Here is an 18,155-nt window from a genome sequence, read left to right as displayed (position 1 = left end):
GACCCTTCTGGCCACCCTCCCTCCCCGACACCCTGCATGTCTGTCATGGCCCCCTGTCCATGCCCCGGGCACCCTCACTGTGGAGTTGGGATCAAGTCCTTGATCTGCTCACTGACCTGGCTTAATCTTCCTTCAGCATTCAACTGTGGCTGGAGGACAGAGCCTGGCTGGACAGGCCTGCCATGTGCTCAGGTGCTGGCACCCTGCCTGGGATGTGGTAGTCATTCACTCAGTCACTCACTCATTCACCCATTCATTCATTCATTCATGCCAGGACTAGAATGCAGGTCTCAGCACTGTGCCTGCCAAATGGTGGTCATTCATTCACCCACTTACTCATTCACTTATTCACCCCTCACTGGGACTAGCACACAGGCCCTATGCTGAGTCCTGAGCTCCAGCCCCTCACAATGGGGCTGAGGGGCTCCAAGTCCTGGACCAAGCAACCACCTCGCTGTGTGTGCCTATCCACCGGGCCCTGAGGGGACCTGACATGTCTGCAGTGGTTACTGACTGCATTGTCCCAAGGCTGGGAGAAGGGCACGTCCCTCCCTGCCTCCTCACCTCCCCTCACTCCTGGTCAGCTCTGTGGGCCTGGGCCTCCCTGTCTACATATGACCGTGGCGGGGTCCTGGGGCCTTGGGCTAAGCCTGCGCGGGATGAGGGCTGTCCTCTCCCCTTGGGTGGATGCTGCTCTACCCATCCCCGCCCAGAGGGTAGGGCTGCCTGCTTTATCAGGCTGGGTTCTGGCCCTTCCCACCCAGCTTGCTGCCTTCCCTGTGGCTCACTGCTCTATCCTGGTGGCTGTTCCCACCAGGCTGGGGGCACTGAGGTCTCTCCCCCGTGCCCCCAAGAGCAGGACAGATTACACAGTTTCACCAAGGAGGGGAGGCTGGGACACGGCCCATGGTCACAATCTCTGACTGCTTGTGCTCTGCCACCAGCTGACCTGCATGGCTGCAGGGCTGAGCCAGTGGCATCCCCTGTTGCTGCTGTTTCTTTCTCAGCTGAGAGGAGGGGGTGACGGGAGACACCTCCCTCTCTGTGCCTGGCCTCAGGGAGGCCGTCAGGCTCAGTGGATAGCAGGTACCAGAAAGTGGGGTGACCAAGCTGCTTCCAGGACCCACAGCGGCCTGGGACCAAGTTCTCTCCCTGGCCCAGCCAGCGGTCCTTATGCCAAGCCAGGTGGAAGTGCTCCAGGGCCGCAGAATGGTCTCAGAAGGTCTGAGTGTGGGCCTGGCTTCTCTGCCAACTGGCCAGGCCTCAGTTTCCCTATCTGGCAAGTGGAGCCGTCATCCCTGCCAGCTTATTCTGCAGCAGAGGTTTTGAGCTGCCAGACAGGGTGGCCCCTGGCCTGACCCTGGGGAGGGGACAGGTACTGGAGGAATTCTAGGCTGGAATACTCTTGAAACACCCAAACTGGCCCTGTTCACAGTGCTGCTCCTAGCCTAGGCGGTGGACCCTGCTTCCTGACATGATGGTGGAAAACACGGGGAGGAGGCAGTGAGCAGAGGAGCTACACAGGAGTGGGTGTTGTGCTGCCTGCCCAGAGGTGGGGAGCTTAGCGTCAAACCCGGTGGCCCAGGCCTACCTGGCCCCCACCAAGGGCGTTCTACTGTTAAAGTCATTTGTCTTTAAATTAAGTTAGCTGCCAGCACTTAGCAATCAGGCGGTCGCACACACAGACTTGTGGTTTCTCAGATGCCTGGGCCCTCTTTGCTCAGCCCGGCCCCACCCCCACCCCACCCCCACACCTGATCTGCCCCCCTCGCTCAACCGGCCTGCCGGCCCCACAGCTGCTCGGGGTTGTGACCCTGGGGCTGGTCCAAATCCCTGCTCAGCCCTACTGTATGGGTTGGGCAGAGTAGGTCAGGGGGTAGAGGAACTCGGCCATGCGTTTCTGTAGCTCCTCCAGTGAAGAGGGCGTCTCTGCTTGCCCTGAACCTGAGCTGGCCTCTGATCCGCCCTGGCCAGTAGAAGGAGGTGGAGGTGACGTCATGGGAGTGTGAAGCTCGTGTCCACGAGTTTCCACCACCAGTAAGAAGGCAGGTCTGGCTGGTGAAGGTTAAGAGACCCGTGAACTGAGCCACCTGACCAAAGCCCTGGACTGTCTGGGACCAGCCTGCTGCTCGTTGACCCTGAGCAGCCCAGGTGAGACCAGCAGGGCTCTGCTTGCAGCTGGCAGACCTGTGAACAATAAGATGGGGTTGTTGTTGGAAGCCTCTTGGTCTGGGGCTGTGTTACAACTAAAAAGTTTAGCATCTCTGAACCTTAGACTTCCTGTCTGTTAATCGAGGAGTCAATAGAAGCCACCCCATTGGGGGTGTTGTGGGGAGGATGCAAGGCACACTCCTGGCACAGAAAGCACGTGATCCACATCTGCTGTGGCTGTAAATGTCTCATCATCTGCTCTGGGCTGGACCTGCTACAATAACTACTCGGGTCTGGATCTACTCTGGCAGCGGGGCACAAATCCCATCCCAAACGCTTTGGATGCTGAAAATTCCCCAAATCTGTCCACCAAACTCCTCAGGGCTCATCACTCTGTCCTCCTCCTAACACATGGGTGGGGTGAGGATCTAGGGGGTGAGAACCAGCGTCCTCAGCACCCCCTCCCGCCAGTCGCTCTCCAGAGCAGACACCACAGGGGAGCTTCCAGGCCACACGCTGGAGATAGGATCAAAGGCCCATCCAGGAAGGAGAGGAAGTACTTCCTCCACATTTGTTTATTTACAGACAGAAAACCCTTTCTGAGGTTCGGGCTCTTTGCTCTGACCCAGCTTTCTCCACTGGCCGACTGAGGTCCCGCCCAGCCAGGCTGACAGGGATGGTGCCAGCTCCTTTGGGTCTACCTCCGGATGGGGCATGGCCACCAGCAGACCCTGCCCGGACCCTTGGCCTGGGCCCCAGATAGGAGGCCAGAAATCAAGTGCCAGGTTCTGCTTTCGATCCCGACTGTCCATCCAGACTCATGTTGCCTCCACATCTGGGACAGGAGTTGAGTGAACTAGCCTGTTAAGCTCATACTCTTTTAGCCTCTGAAACCTTTGTTCAAATGCCCAGAAGAAATTTTACATAGGAGACTCCATTATCCATCCAAAGAAATTTTACACAGGAGACTCCATCATCCATCCGTCCGTCCGTCCGTCCGTCCATCTATCCATCCATCCATCCATTTCCACCTGTCAATTTGTTGTACTATGGTTGCTAGGTACTTGCAAATTGTGTGTTCTTATGATGCTGGAAGCTGTGCCACCAGTATTTCAAATACCACCAGGGTCAACCATGGTGGGTAGGTTTAGTGGAGCTTCCAGACTAAGACAGACTAGGAAAAAAGGTCTGGTGATCTACTTCTGGAAAGTAGCCCATGAAAAACCTATGAACCACTACAGGATACTATCTGATACATTGCTGGAAGATGAGCCCCCTAGCTTGGAAGGCACTCGAAATACACAATAGCAACAATGGACTCGAGCATACCAAAGACTGTGAATATGGCATAAGACTGGGCAAAGTTTCATTCTGTTGTACATGAGGTCACCATGAGTTGGAGCCAACTTGACAGAAGCAGCTGACAACATCTATCTGTCTATCTACCTCACATATACATACATACATACATGCTATTGTTTGCTGTTGAGTCAATTCTGACTCATGGCGACCCCATGTGTGAACTACTCCATAGGATTTTCAGTACTGTGGCCTTTTGGAAGCAGATCTCAATGACTGTCTTCCAAGGTACCTCTGGTGGATTTGAACCGTGAGTGCTCCACCATCTGAACCACCCAGAGACTCCTTCAGATTCATATTTGTATGATACAGTAGAGGCGGCCATGGTGGGCAGCACAGCCACAGAACCTTGACCTAAGTTAGCCTCATTTTCCAGACCTGCTAGCTCTGACTCTGCACTCTACAGAGCGGGAATATCAGACCAGAAGTATCTAAGTGGCACAATGGATGAGCAGCGACTTCCTCTTCAACTGCCCCCAGTACCCTTGCCCTGCGCACCTGTCTCCAGGGATCTCCCTGCCCATCACAGGGGAGAACAAGCTCCTTCCTCCCTGCTCTGCGGTCCTAGTGGGCATCATGCTGCCTCTCGGTCCAGGGGTGGGCAGGACAGGGCAGACAATGAGGCAGGGGAGGGATGGAGTCACACCCACCCGTGGAAAGAGGAGAAGGTAGTGGGATTGGACAGATGGCAGCAGGCTCAAGGCTGGACCCCCAGAGGGCTCTGGCTGCCACCCAGTCCTGTCCCTTTGTGTGCCTCCTGTCCAGCCGCTTCCCCAAGCCACACATCAGGCATCCTCACCTGACAGCCCCAGGTACCCCTACACCGCTGTGTCCGCCAACCAGCGGCCCCATGGGAGGCCTGGAGCTTTCTGTGGTGGCCTTCCCCCTGCCCAGCACATTGGGCTTCAGCACTGCTCACAGAATGTAACCTTTTTACTCCTCCTATGCGCCTGCTCTCTCCTGCAGCCTTTATTTATGCTCTTGTTCTCTCCTGCAGCACCATCACCCTGGGAGAAGTTTCTGAGAGGCTCCAAGAGGCAGTCTGCAGCTCACCCAGCCTGGCAGCTGGTTGCACCCAGTTTCTGGCCCAGAGCCGAGGTTACTAGGCCACACTGGCTGCTCAGATTTCTCTCCTGTGGTTTCTGAGACCACACCCAGGTCCAGCAAGACACGTCTGCTTGCCCAAATAGAAGCCCCTCCACCCACCAGGCCAGGCCACCCAGGGGCCTGGCTGTTCTGTAAGTGGTGTCCCCCGCAAGGACATCAGTGTGGCCACCTGGCTACTCTCTGTCCACCCTGCAGACCCCTGTAAGAGGCATCTTGACCACTGCAATTGACAACGCCCTTGTCCCTGTGGGAACACCAGAGCTTGGTTGTGATGCACCATCACGCGGCGATGGGTCTGTCCCACATTTCACCTCGGGTGGCTGCTCTGAAATGCCCACTGGGTGCAGGCCTGGCCATCCCAAGGCCTATACTCTGCCCACTGGGCACTTACAGCTGTAGGTGGGGGAGACGACACCCTATGGACTCCACCAACTCACACAAGCATAAGTGCTTAGATACCGACGCCACATGACCCGAGTATGAGGGAGACCATGGAGGCCTGCACAGAGGAGGTGATGGCTTGGCCAGTCTGCTGGTGGAGGAGGGCAGGGCCTTTGAGGTGGAGGGAGCAGACAAAGAAATATGTCTGAACAAATCAAGTGCTTTGGTTTGGTCCCAGCTGGAGTACAGGATTGATGTGTCTATGCCAACAGTCCCTGGGCTGTAGGACGATTACACGTGATGCTAAGGAAATAGACTTTAGAATGTACCCATCTGGTCTCCAACCCTGGTCCTTCCACTTACTAGTAGTGTACCCTTGGACACGTTACTGCAGTCCTTTGAGCCTCAGACAGGGATCATAGTATCTACCCAGAGGTTACTGCGAGGATGACCCCAGACAATCCAGGATGTGGTAGGCACTCTCAATAATATAACATTCACCCACCTACCTACAGAACTTCCTAAATGGCTGTCTACTGCCATAAAAGGAACTTCCTTCTGGTACCACTTCCTGAGGCTCTGCCTACAGAGTCCACCTCCAGGTGGAAGGGTCCAGGAGCTGATTAATTTCTGGGGGTGTCACTTGAGCCAATTAGAGGCCGGATGGGCCAAGATGTGGCAGCAAAGCCCAGGTCCCAGGGTGGAGAGGCAAATTCAGGCAAAGCTGTCATAGAGGACAAGGCATAGTAAAGTTGTCCAGGGCAGCAGGGAGGAAGGGTGGGGTGGGAGGGGGAGCAGATCCAAATGAGGTTCAGGTGTCCCAGGGTGGGCGCAGGCTTTTGCAGGGACCATGAGGAGAGAGATACCATAGGAGCCATAGAGATGAGAATCAGATGTGTCTGTGGGGACTTGGTTGCATGCCAGGCTCCGGGAGCCCCTCAGCACAGTGCTCCTGGGCTTCAAGCTCCCAAGGCAACTTTTCTCTTGGGCACCCGTTTTTCATTCCTTTACTAACTGAAGACCACTGGGGCATCCTCTGGTTTCCAGGGACACAAAACAGCAAGACAAATCTGCATCTAAAGAGCTCACCAAGCAGGACACACGGGAGCTGCTTGTGGGAAGTGAGCACCAACATGCGTCTGCCACCATGCAAAAGCGCCTCTGCCGCCACCTTGCACACTGCTCCCACAGGTCCATCTGTTCACTCTGCCCCGCCTGTCACCCAGACCACACGTGGCTCTTGAGTGCTTGAAAGCTGAGATGTCCTGCTTGTGTAGACATACACCAGACTTAGAAGATTTGGTCCAAAAATAAGGATGCAAAACATCTCATTGATAATTTTTAAGCACGTTGATAACAGGTCAAAATGAAATGATTTTGGATACGCTGGGCTAAATAGAATGTATCATTAAAATTAAGTGCACCTGTTTCCTTTCCTCTTTTTTAAAAATTTGAGATTACACACGTGGCTCATGCCCTATTTCCCTTGGGTGGTGCTGGTGTTGACAAGGAACCCCCTATTTCTGAGGGCTCCTCACTGCTCTATGCTTCAGGGCTTCTGATCATCTTTGCTGAAGGTGGATTCCTCGGGGGGTGGTACAAATGGTCAACATGCTTGGCTGCTAACCAAGTGGTTGGATGTTCGAGTCCACCCAGCAGTGCCTTGGAAGAAAGGCCCAGCAATCGGCTTCAGAAAAATCAGCCACTGAGAGCCCTATGGACACGTGTGGGGTCGACTCAATGGGAACTAGTTACCTAGTGTCCTGAAAGCACATGCTAGAGATATGGGACACAGGCCTGGCCCGGGTACTCTGCAAAGTAATCCAGCTCGATGGCCGCACAGCTCCCCTCTCTGTCCGAGGAGGCAGGACATATGATGTTCATAGTACAGCTGGGGAAATCGAGGCTTAAGGAGGTGGAACCCTGGACAGTCCCACAGCCCAGTGGCTGACCTCACCCCATTCCTGCCACATCCCCAACATGACTGGGCCTCTGACCCCAGTAGCCTCAGCTCAGAGCTGCCACTGGGGTGAAGTCCATGTTTGCCCTCACTCAACAGGCTCCTGGCTCTGCCCACCCGGCGATCCCCCAGCTCAGACCCAGGCACCACTGTCACACGGAGGCAGCTCCTCCCGGAGCCCTCCCCAAGCAGCAGCCCGGCATAAACACAGCCTGGCAGTCCAAGAAAAGCAAGCTGCCAGCCGGTGCAGGACCCGGCCCGGAGCTAAATGTGGCTGGGGCGCAGGGCAGGCAGAGTGCTCAGATAACCACTGGATTGCGGGCACCCCGAGCTGACCTCTCGGGCGGGCACGCTCCCACTCCCCGTGAGTGAGCGCCCGCGGCCGGCCAGAGGGCCGCCGGCTGCCGTCCTTCCGCTGGGAGGGTAGGGCAACCAGCAGGAATGCACGTGGGCTGGCCGCCTAGCATGTATTTATAGCTGGGCACGGCTGCCAGCCTCGGACCCGCAAGGTCAGCTTTCTGCCAGGCCCTGCAGCCAGATGTTTACTGAGATTGCAGAGGGCCTGGCCACCCCCGCAGCCTGGAGCAGCCACATCCACGCTGGGCCCTGTACTGGCCTGGGTCGCCCCTTCAGACCCCGCACCCTGGGGGCTTCAGGCGTGAAACTGGGATCAACAGGGAGCCAGGGGCATCTGAGGGGAGGGACAGTGCCACCTCCAGGGAAGCGCTCTGGACACTGGGCTACTGACTCATTTCTGGTACACCTGAGAGCATAAAGCAAAACTCGGCAAAAGCCAGTCTTGTTAAGTATCCCTGAAACGCCCCAGTCTCTATTGGGAGGATATTTCAGTGGCCTTAACAAATTAATTTGATTAACCCTAAATTTTCTCACCACCACCCATCTATCAGTTTGTTGTACGGTGGAGGTTTAAGTGTTGCTGTGATGCCGGAAGCTATGCCACTGGTATTTCAAATACCAGCAGGGTCACCTATGGTGGAGAGCCTTCAGCAGAGCTTCCAGAATAAGGTGGAGTATGAAGAAAGGCCTGGCAACCTAGTCCTGAAAATTAGCCAGTGAAATCCTTATGGATCACAGCAGAACACTGTCCAACTTGCTTGCTGTGGACACCTCATTAAAAGGGATCAATTGCTGGAGAAGGACATCATGTTTGGTGAAGTAGAGGGCCAGCGAGGGCGAGGGAGACCCTTGGTGAGACGGATAGGCACAGTAGTCACAATGATAGACTGGAATATGCTGGCTATTGTGAGAGGATGACACAGTACCAGGCAATGTTTTGTTCCATTGCACATAAGGTCACCACGAGTCGGAGCCAATTTGATGGCGGCTGTTTACCTATATGTATATCATGTGGTTTTATGAACATATGTAAGTATCCAAATCCACTAAAAAAGGCTGGAATAATAGGGATGAGCGAATGAGCTCTACTGGGGGTAAGACAGGTAAAGTTTAATTTTTCATAAGGAATATGTTCCTTTATTTGACTTAAAAATTAAAAAAAAATTTAACATAATGTATTACCCGCATAAATCAAAATGAACAGAGTTAGCAAATCTTTGCAAGCATGTATTCATGTAGTTCTTGCATTGTCGTTGCTGTCGTGTGCTGCTGAGTTGATTTTCAACTCATAGCGACCCTACATGACAGAGTAGAACTGCCCCATAGGGTTTCCCAGGCTGTAGCCCTTATGGAAGCAGATCACCAGGTCTTTTCTCCCAGAGCCACTGGGTGGATTCAAAGCCCTGAATTTTCAGTTAGCAGCTGAGCACTTAACCACTGTGCCACCAGGGCTCCTTAGTACTTGTATAAAAACAGAAACCAAACCCTTTGCTGCTGAGTTGATTCTGACTCGTAGTGACCCTATAGGACAGAGCAGAATTGCCCCATAGGATTTTCAAGAAGCGGCTGGTGGATTTGAACAGCTGACCTTTTGGTTAGTGGCCAAGCTCTTAATCACTGCACCACCAGGGCTCTTAGTACTTTTATAGTGAGCACAAATTATTTGAAAATTGTTTTTCATGACACTGTAGAGCTAGTTTGAATACATTTTACTTTTTTTTAAATAAGAAAGGGACACGCATGGGTGCAAAGCCAGGGGCTCTGCATCCAGCTCTCCGGGAAAGGGCAAAGCCTGGTGTTCCCTGGCCTGGCCCTGCTGGCTGCTGACCAGACCCCTCTGGGTGGCAATCCACACCCATGGCCAGGGCCTTGCACGCCGAGCCAGCGGCCTGGCTCAAGTTGGTTCTCAGTGTTGACGCCTGTGCAGCAGAGTTTACGTGGTGGCTGCTAAGGAACTCGTGGCTGTAGGTGCTGAAGTCACAGCCCCATGGGGCATGGCACAAATACCAAGGTGGTGTTTTCCAGACTCCAGCAGGAGGCACCTTTGGCAAAGGTGTGTGATGCCAGGTGGAAGTATGGCACAAGGGAAGGAACAGGATTGGAACCTGACTGTGAGAAGCCTACATGATCCCTTGAGCTATGGTCTTCTCATTTGTAAAATGGGGACAAAAATACCTGTCTCACAGATTGTCCCAAGGATTAAATGAGGCCTAAGGCACCATGACCAGTGTAAGGCCCCTAGAATTGAAGGAATGGAACTTGGCTTCCCTGCTCTTAGAGAAGAATTTTAGAACTAAAATCTTGAAATTGCTCCTGTTTCAAGATGGTCAGTTGAAACCACATTACACCTCCTCTTTTAACATTCAAGTCCAAAATAAGAGAAAAATATATACATACATCCACAACCATACTCAAAACTAAGAAGAGATCTTTTTCCCTGGAATCTGAAAACAGAGGCTAGAGTAGATGGAAGAAGGAAACCACAGCCCAAAATGCTCCCAGGGGAGGACTGCCACCAAGGGTAGGAACACCGCCAAAGTACCCAGAGATGGTGGGCATGGGGTAGCAGGGACTAAGGGTCAACAAGAGAGTGATTGGCTGGGGCAAAGGAGCACGAGGGTCAGCTGGCTGGCCCTTCCACAGAGCCCCTCCCTGGTCCAGGTCCAAGTAACAGTGAAAGGGTGGGAGGCTTCCAGTCAGGAAGAGCAGCCGGGGTGGGAGCTGAGGAGAGGTGGCAGGATCTGGAAGAATGGCATTGATGTCTCCCACATTTCCTCATGTCATATTCCACTGCCGTAAGAACAGGCCAGAGCCCAGGCTGTGGCAGTATCGCTTACCTCTCCCCACCCCACCATTACCACCACAAACCAATATGGCAGACACCCTAAGAGAAAACTGCAACCAAAGAGATGAAAACTCAGTCAAGAGTGCATGGAATATTTAACGAACAGCAAGTTCAACAGATAGAAGAATTTACACCTAAGGAAACAGAGCTATTAAGCCAATCAGAATGACTCTTAAAACATTACCATAATTATTCCTCTCAGGAAGATAAGGGATGACATCATAGCCATGAAACAAAATAGGTATTTATGAAAACAAACCAGACAGAGGTTTTGAAACTGAAAAGTGTTAATTGTTGAAACAAAAAACTCAGGAGATGGGCTGAAGAGCAAAATGAACATTGCAGAATGTAAACTATGACCTGGAAGACTTGACAAAGAAATCCTCCCACAGTGGAGCCCAAAGAAACATGGAGGTGGTAAGTGTAACAGAATAGATAAAAACAGATTGAATATTCGATCACCCATCTGACAGGGGTTGCTGAAAGATGATGGAGGGAAGGCGGTATTTAAAGAATAATGCTTGAGAATCCCCCAAGGCTGAAGAAAGGTAAGAGCTGTCAGCAAGAAAGGGCCCACTGGCCCACTGAGTTCTGAGCAATACAATACAAAACAAAACAAAAGTACACCTCACATGGAGAAACTTCCACAACACCAGGAATAAAGAGAAACAAAAACTGATAAAAGAGAATGAGAAATTGATGCCAGTCTTCTCGCTGGAAGCAGGGAATACAAAAAGATGGTGAAGCACATCCTTGAAGTTCTGAGGGAACGTTGTTTGAACCTAGCATCCTCTGTCTCTCCAAAGTATGATTCAGGTAGAGAATGAAGACATACACACAGATGCATGTACATACACACTCACACACATGCACACTCCATGCATAGGGGGTGGCTGAGGAAGAGCAGACCTGCCCAAGAGGGAAGACGAGAAGGTAGCACTGCTTCCTGTCCAGGGGCATCTCAGGAGGGATCCAGGGGTTCCCAGGAGCCCAGGGCAGAGCGGCCACCCCACCCCGCTTGAGTGGGAAGAGACGCATGGCACTTGCTGGCCATGATCCAAGTTCCTCAGACACCTTCTAATCCTGCCCTGTGGTACAGGCTTTGGGATAGGGCTGCAGCAATCCCACCAGCTGCTGAGTATCTCTCTTTCAACAGTGCATTCCAGAACTGGGGAAATGGCTATAGGATGGGCCTGGGCACCCACGGGACCCCCAATGAGATGAACCTGAGCTGAGATGCTACGGTCTCCTGGCCTCAGTAGCCTGGCTCTGACTGGTGAACAGCAGTGGCACTGGGTCTTCTGGGATTAGTGTCCATTCAGGGCCAGTGTCCAGGAATCCCCCAAAGTCTGATTATTCATTCCCTTTTCCCTGATGCACAGCTGCCTGGTAAAAGGCCATGGTCCTTTTGGAGGAGGCTGGGAGAAGGAGTAGCAGTATGGAATTTTGACAGCGTTATGGGTCTTTTCTTAAGGGGACGCAGTCTGCCCTTCACTCACTGGGTTCATTTAATGGATGCTGCGATGACAACTGGTAATTCACGTAGACAGCAGAGCACGAGCAAGGTACACGGTAAGTGCTCAATAAGTGGCAGCTATTTTTTTTTTTTATCAGTATTGTTAGGAGAAGTGAGGGGCAGGGGCAGGGGTCACTGGACAGAGACTCCTGGGGGGGGTGCTGTCCCTCAGAGATGCAGACTTGGGATCATGGCCTCTACCCGCTTTGCCTCGGTTTCCCCATCTGTGTGCTCAGAGCTCTGGCTTCCCCCATCCCGCTTCCCGACTGTGTGGCCCTGGGCCGGTGTCTTGGCCTCCCTGTGCCTTGGCCTCCTCGTCCATGGACTGGGTAAAGGTTCCTGCCCCCCATACAGTGCTGGTGGGAACAGGAGATGGTGCAGCCACTACAGAAAATAGCCGGGCAGTGCCTCACGATGTAGTTACCACACGACCAGTAATTTCCCCAGGTATCTATCCAAGAGAAATGAAAACACGTGTTCACACACACATGTTCACTGTAGCACTATTCACAACAGCCAAAAGGAGAAAATGACCCAAGTGTCCACCAACTAATGAATGGGTACACACAATTCATCCATACAGTGGAATATTACTCAGCCACACATAGGACTGAAGTGCTGATACATGCTACAACATGAAAACATCATGCTAAGTGAAAGAACCCAGTCACAAAAGACCACATGTTGTATGATTCCACAGATATGAAATGTCAACAACAGGCAAACCCATAGAGACAGAAAGTGGACTATGGTTGCCAGGGGCAGGGGGAGAAGGAATGGGGAGTGAGAGGTAATGGATACGGGGTCTCACTTTGGGGTGACGAGAACGTTCTGGAACGAGATAGAGGTGATGGTTGCACAGCCTTGTGAATGTACTAAAAAGCACTTAACAGGGGAGCATTATGGTATGTGAGCTACATCTCAAAAAAAGGTCTCTGTGTGTAAGGCTGATGTGGACGGGTGCGGAGGACATGGTCCTCGGCCTCTAGGATTCAGCCGCTTCCTGTGCTCTCAGGTCTGGTGTCCTGGCTGCCCTCTGCCCCCGGCCCCTATGGGGGCACAGAGAAGCCCAATTCTGAACGCCCCAGCAGGCAGACCCAGCTGCCTACCTCCGTGCCCAGAGGACAGCCTGTTTACCCGGGCCCTTGGCCTGCAGCCCCGGAGGAATGCAGAAAATGCCACATGGGGACGCTCCCAACGGTCACATTCTGCAGGAGCCGCTGCCGTGCCAAGCCCGGCCAGAGAGCCTCCATGGCTGCTCATGAATGTGGACTCTGTCTGGCCCCTGGCTGGGGCGGCAGCAGGAGCCGCCAGAGACAGGACAGAGCTGTTAGCGGGCAGCAGGGCATGGAATGTCCCCCGTCCTGCTCGGGCTCCAGCTGTCCGCCAGGAGGGCTGAGGATGGGGCAGGGAGGCCCAGCTCCCCTGCTTGGATTCCCACTCCCCTCCATTCATAGACTGGCTCCTTCTCCTCCTCTCATCCACTCACCTGTCCATTCACTCACTCACTCATTCATTCATTCACACTCTCTCAGTCTCTGTCCTTCTCTGGGTGCTTTCCCTGGCCTCCATCCCTGGGTGGCAAGGGGGGGTGGTGCAGAGAGAGATCCAGGTGGGGGATGCCTCCCTACAGGTGGGCAGGTGGGGCAGGCAGCTACTCCATGCACTTCGAAGGGGGCCTCACGGGCCATCTGCACGTGTAAACACATGTGGGCCATAGCAATGGGATGAGCTGTGAGGGCTCTGAGGCCCCCCTATCCCATGCTCCTTCCACTCAAGGGTCTCCCCCATCCGGAGCTGGAAGCAGCTGGGAGTGTGGGAACTTGAGAATGGGCGATGCTGCCCCCCTGCTTCAAGTGCTGGGTGATGGGTTAGAGGGATGGGGGGCTGGGACCCCTGTGCCAGGGTGTCCCAGGTGAGCCCCAGCCCCCTCCGTGAGCCCAGCCTCTCACCTGCCTTCAGGTCCCCCCCCAGGTGGTTCCACTGGGAGCTTATATTTGGACTCCTTCCTCCGCAAGCCAGCTCTATTTAAGCAACAGTGTAATTCTCCAAGACCACTTCAGTCCCAGTGAGTTTGGATGAGTAATGAGTGTGAAGCCTATAGTTTGACGCCGGGTCACGCCCCGAGCTCCTGCCAGCGTCTTCTTCGCTGATCTCACTTTCTGGTTGTCAGGGCTCCATATGAGCAACCGCAGGCCAGCCAGCGAGGGCGGGGCGGGCTTCGGAGAACATCTGGAGGCAGGAGCTCACAGTGCCCCCAGCCCCTTCTGAGGCTGGCCCCTACCCTCCCCAGCACTGGCTGGTCGCCCCCAGCACCAGGGGAGGCTATGAGAGTGACGTCACTCCAGAAGAATGCAGGGGGTGGGGCTGGAGGGTTGACAGCACCTGAGGGAGGAGGGAATCCCAAGTTGAAAATGGATGCTTCTCCTCACTCCCTGGGCCTCTGAGGGGCAGCTTTCAGGCTGTACCGGGGTTAGTTGTGCTCGACCTCGGAAGCAAAGACAGCGGCCCCGCTCGCGCACGTGTCTAAAGCAGGGTCGGCTTGGGGCAGCATTGGGTGTTCAGAACAAGGGGCTCCCCTGGGGAACACAGCCATGGGTGGGCGGAGCCTGGTGAGCTAAGCATACTTGTGCAGCAACCAGCAAAACCTTATGGACCAGCCATGGTCAGAGCTCAGCTTCCCCCCACCGAGAGAAATGGCGAGTCCTTAGCTGAGTCAATGGTGGGACCTAAGGACGAGACTTCGGTCAGTTCCAGATGATAGCATCTGCCACCCCTGCTATGGCTGCCATGGCCAATGACAAGGGTAAGCTCAGAAGGGAGAGGCCAAAGAAACAGGCCCCCAGCCACTTCCAGGGGCTGCTGGGCCAGTCCCCATCCTCTAGCACCTCCTCTTGCTCAGGTCAGCCCCCCACCTCCACAGGAAATGGGTCAGGCCCATCAGAGAAGGGGACTGGCCTATCCTGGGGCTGGTCATGGGGACAGAGAACAGAGCTATGGGCGATGGGATCACCCATGGAGCTGTGGTCTGTCTCAGGGTGAGACAAGCCCAAGTCTAGGTAGCCAGTCCTAAGGGGCAGAGACTGGGGGAGGTGGCATAACCTCTAAGCCTGCTCTGCTCTGTGTGCCAAGGGTCCTTTGGGCCAGGCACTATGGGGATGGGGCTTGGAACAGGGCCTGCTCTTCAAGAGGTGGCTGTCTAGCGGGGAGATGGAGACATACATAAATACCTAGGGTTGATGAGTCGAAATTAACTCGACAGCAATGGGTTTGGTTTGGGCAGGATGTGGGGGCCGGAGGAGGACTGAGATGGGAGAGCAAGGGTCCCTAGACCGGACCTACCAGGACTGCCTTGGAGTGGCGCACACAGGGCAATGGCCTGGGCTTCATCTGTGGTGAGCAGGAAGCAGGCTGTTACCCCGCTTCACAATCTTCTTCCCCACCCAATCACGCAGTGAGAACCAGAACTGAGGGCAGGCAGCTGGGGAGACCCGAGGAGGCTGCATCCCAAAAAGCCTGGTGGGCAGCGTCCCAGTCCAGTGCATCCCCTTCCCTGCAATGTCCCACCCTGGGCACCCAGCTGGCACCTTGCCCCTTCCCGGTGTCTGCATCTTCAGAGTCCTTTTGCAGACCCCATGGCCTCTCCCCGAAACCCGTCAGGTGTTGACCACCACAGCCAGCCTCTGCCGAGCACTTGAAGTGGGACTGTGCTGTGGGCACCTCCACCTCAGCCCATCCACGAATTCTGTGAGTATTCCCATTTTCCTAATGGGAAAACCAAGCCTTAGAAAGGTGAGGTGACTTGCCCCAGGCCACAAAGCCCCAAGTAGCTGTTTGCGGAACCCATTCTCTTACCTACTACACTTCCCCACCATTCTGAGTCCTAGGTTTTGAACGAGGAAGCAAACAGGTAACGGAACTATTAAGACAATCAAGACCAGCATGGAGGTGGCTTAGCAGTCTTATAGGGCTCCCCATGAGTCTACAGTGTGAACTGGTGGAAGATTCTGGAAGACAGGAGGTGAGAGCGGTCTCTCCTCTAGGCTGCCCTGGTGCCCTGGGTTTAATTCTGGCCAGCAAATGTGAGAAGGGGGCAGAGACCAACTAAATTTCTCCCTGAGGAGGTGGCCAGGATGGTGCCTCAGCTGAAAAGTCATGTCAGAAAGGGTTCAGGGCTAGAGAGGATTAGGCTTACAGGAGCCATAATCTCTTAGTGAAAATTCTTCAGAGGCAGCCGTGGGAACTGCTGCAATAGAGAGTGAGTTCCCCGTTGTTGGAGGTACTCAAGTAGAGTTAGTAAGCTGGAGGGAGGGGATCTGATAGAAACTGAAACACTGATAATGGTTTGGCATTCGCAACCTCTGAATATTCTTTGCTCTGAAATCCTGCGCTGCTACATTGGCTGCCACACTGTCTGGGCTGCGGCCAGCCTGGGGTCCAGTCACACTGCTGAGACTCTGAAGGGGCCACGTTTCCCCTCAAGACCTCCGGCTCTGCTGTTAGCCTCAAACACCTTCCTTGGTCTTCCCATTTACAGGTGAGGCCGGTGGGGTTGTGGCACTCTCCGCCCTGTGGCTGGAGACCTGCCAGTCTAGGCACACCACAAGCAAAAGCACTTCCTTCCGAGGCACGTTCTCATCCATGCTGCCCCCGCCCTTCCTAAAATTGTAACCAGCAGCAGCTTCCGATCCTTTCCTGCTCAGCACTCAGTGTCAAAAACTGCCCCAGCATTTTACCTGCTCATCTGGGTTATAGCCTGCCTTCTCCTCCAGAACAGAGCCCCACAAAGGGAGGGGCCCAGAGGGGGCTTGATGGCCTTTGTCCAATGAACAGACCAAGCCGGATGAGCGCCTATCTTGGCAGAAGGAAAGCGACTCTCAGGGACTCTGCCACTTACTACCTGTGTGGCCTTGGCCGTTACCTAATCTCTCTGAACCTTGGTGTCTTCACCTATGACATAGGATTCTCTCTCTCTCAGAAGTGAAGATTAAATGCCATAACACGTGGCACACTCCCTGCATGGGGCGACCAGTCTGAAAGGCGTGAAGGGCCTCAGCCCAGACAGGGCCCCAAGAGCCCACTTGACAACCCACTTGGCAGCCTCTGGGCCTGGTCCCTCCAGCCGCCGCCTGCACCACCAGTCCGGGTGCAGGGACAAGGGCCTGGGTGGCCGCGGGAAGTTCCAGAGTCGGGCTGGCCATCCCTTCCGGCCTCCGCCGCGCGGGGCGCCTCGTCCCCGTGCGTCCCTCTAGCTCGGCTCCCTCGGCGCCAGGAGCTGGTCAGGGGCGCACGGGCGGCACAGGAGTGCGGCGTGACCTCCGGGGCGGCATCCACAGCACCCACGCCCAGCGGTGTCAAGCCTTTGGGCCGACTCGAAAGACTCCTACCCCGGCCGGGCGCTTCCGCGGTTGCTGCCCGCGAGCCCTCAGGGCAGCACGCCCGTGGGCAGCACGCCCGTGGGCAGCACGGAGGAGGCGGCGGCTGGCGTCTCCATCACGCCGGTCCCGGGACCAACTGCTCGGATGAGCAATGAATGAGCCCGCGCAGCAACCGCGCTCCCTGGGCCCGGTTCCCCACAGCCCCGGCGGTGCGCCCCCGGCGGGCACGTGACTCCGGGGACTTGGGTTGTACTTTGCAAACTGGCCCGAGTTGTTGGCCCGCATCTTGGCCAATACAGCAGGGCAGGGTCGGGCCCTCCGCCGCCCGGCGTGTGCACCGCCGCGCGTCCCGGCCGGCCGGCGAGCGGGCCCCGGCAAGGTCGAGGGAGCCGGGCCGGGCGCTGCCGGGCACTGCGAGGGCTTCGAGGGCCCGGCCTGGGCGTGCCACTGAGGGCGCCAGGGACCGGCGGCTGGGCCAGGGACTCAGGCGCGGTGTGGTGCAGCTAGGTGGCCCCCTCCACAGGGCGCCTCTGGCCCTCCGCTCAGAGCCCCAACTTGCTCCCGAGCCGCGGAGCCGGCGCAGGGCGCGCGCTCCGGGAGAGGCGCGTCCACACTCACCCCCTCCGAGGGCCCGGCTCCACTCGCCGCGCTGGCGGCTCCAGAGAAGCTTCCGGAATCGGCGCGTCGGCCGCCGGCGACCGGCGGAGGAACGCGGCAGTCCTCATCGCTGACCGCAGGCCCGCCCGCTCGCCGGGCACCGAGGCGCCGCCGCCGCGCGCAGCTCTGTGCCCTCCGGGCGGGGTGGAGAAGCCCTCACCCGTTCTCAGGGCGGCCGCGCCGGGCAGGGAAGGCGCGGCTCCGGCCGAGTCCGCTCCCACAGCCTCGCAGCGGCCGCTGGGAGGTCAGTGAGGCGGGTGCCCGCCCCGGCCGCCCGCGGGGTCTGCCCCCGGAGCCACAGGGCCGCTTGGGTTACAGACTTGCTGCCCCCGCCCCCCCCACCAGCTAGTTTTAGCACCGGTTTTCATAGGTGTTTTTTTTTTTTTCGCGGATTTTACCCTAGTGATTGGGGCACCCTGATGGGGAAGATGTTTAGACCTAGTC

General features: G+C 55.6%; 1 protein-coding gene across 1 annotated transcript in view; it reads right to left on the bottom strand.

Moving 5' to 3' along the window:
- The window catches only part of ZNF469 (zinc finger protein 469), a 53,623-nt gene extending 35,702 nt beyond the window's left edge, over window positions 1–17,921 (bottom strand). Inside the window, exon 1 of the mRNA XM_049864284.1 lies at window positions 17,673–17,921. The gene's annotated coding sequence lies outside the window, so the exon portion shown is untranslated. The remainder of the gene's footprint in view (window positions 1–17,672) is intronic.
- Between the last annotated feature and the right edge of the window lie 234 nt (window positions 17,922–18,155).

The sequence above is a fragment of the Elephas maximus genome, chromosome 21 (genome assembly GCF_024166365.1).
Source record: "Elephas maximus indicus isolate mEleMax1 chromosome 21, mEleMax1 primary haplotype, whole genome shotgun sequence".
Lineage (NCBI taxonomy): Eukaryota > Metazoa > Chordata > Mammalia > Proboscidea > Elephantidae > Elephas > Elephas maximus.
The sequence above is the reverse complement of the archived record's forward strand: the minus strand, read 5'-3'. Positions and strand labels throughout refer to the sequence as shown.